This window comes from Colobus angolensis, unplaced genomic scaffold (genome assembly GCF_000951035.1).
Source record: "Colobus angolensis palliatus isolate OR3802 unplaced genomic scaffold, Cang.pa_1.0 Scaffold65, whole genome shotgun sequence".
NCBI lineage: Eukaryota > Metazoa > Chordata > Mammalia > Primates > Cercopithecidae > Colobus > Colobus angolensis.
Window position 1 is genome coordinate 5,425,314 of NW_012120154.1, and position 1,473 is coordinate 5,426,786.

Here is a 1,473-nt window from a genome sequence, read left to right on the forward strand (position 1 = left end):
AGGCACCCACTGACACCCTGCTTCAATGCCTCCTGGACCCATCTACTCCTCCCATCCCCAGCCTCAGACCTTCGCTCAGCTGCTCCCTCGCCCTGGAATGCCTCCCCCACTGTCCCCACCATGTGCAAGTCACCCGTCCTCAGAGACCCAGCCAAAGCTGCCTGGTCCCTGCGGGATCCCCCAACCCTCCCCAGGATCCCTGAGCTCTCTGCTTTCTGGAGGCAGCTCTACCTGTGTGTGGCTCTTTGGGCCTCTTTCTCCCCTTTTGACTGAGCATCCAATGGGAACCCTGTTGTGTTCCAAGCTGCATCCCCTACGACTGACCGGGATGCCCTCCACCCTCCCTGGCACAGCCTGGCAGAAATCCCAGGTGCAGGAGGCATTACTTGAACTAAAAGCAGCCAACCTTTGGATAACACGGCCCAGCTTCGGTTTCACTTTCAGCTGAGGAATTGAATTTAATTTTTCTTTCTATCTTGATGGGCATCTCTTTTTGGTGACGAACAAGTAAGACCATGACTCAGATTTCACAGAAATTTCCCCCCTGATTTCATGTATTTTAGGCAGGTCTATCAGGTTTTCAAGAGGGGAAAATCTTAGGCTGGGAGAGGAGGTGACTTGCCCAGAGTCACACAGCTCTTGGAGGGTGGAGTGGAGGCCAACATCTGCCCTTGTGACTCTGATATTGAAGCAAAAAGGAGTGATTTTAATAATTCAAAAATGTCCAGGTTTGATTCTGCTTCTACAAACACAGAGATCTAAGCTGTCACTCCTGTAGTTATACTCACAATTCCACAGTGTGGTTTTTGAATCTCTTGATTGCAAAGCTGGCATCATGCCACAGACACTATTCTACAATGCGACCTTCTCACTTCCCCTGTCTCAGCCATGTTTCCCATTAGGGACACAGCACAGCCTGTTTCTTCTCCATCCCCCCAGAGGTCTGAACAGAGGGACAGAGGTGAGGGCCAGAGTCGTGGAGTCCTATGAGCTACCTGCTCAGCCTCCTGACATGGGACCCTCAGCAAGTCACTCCCCTCCCAGGGCCTCAGTTTCCCCACAGGGCCTGGCACAAGTAGATGTTCCGACTCAGGGTGGGTGAGAAAACCTCTGGGTTCCTTGTTATATCAAAAGAAATATATTGTCCCCATTGGGCCTCAGCAGCAGCATCCTCTGGCCAGCCTGGGTGTGGCCAGGCCACAAAGACACCCCGGGCTCCGGGTCACCTCCCCTCCTCCTCCTTCTTTGATTCCTTCAAATTTCCCAAAGAGATGGACACCCCCAACACCCACCTTTCTTCTGGGGTCACCTGGCCATGTCTCAGGCAGTCAGAACCAGAGCTGAGCTCAGGGAGCTTTGGGAACCCATCTGAGCCGCTTTCCCCACCTCTCTTTAAGGGCACAGCAGGAGGGAGGGAGCAATCAGACTCAAGCCTGGGTGCAAATCCAGGCTCTGCCACTGCTTTCCTGTGTG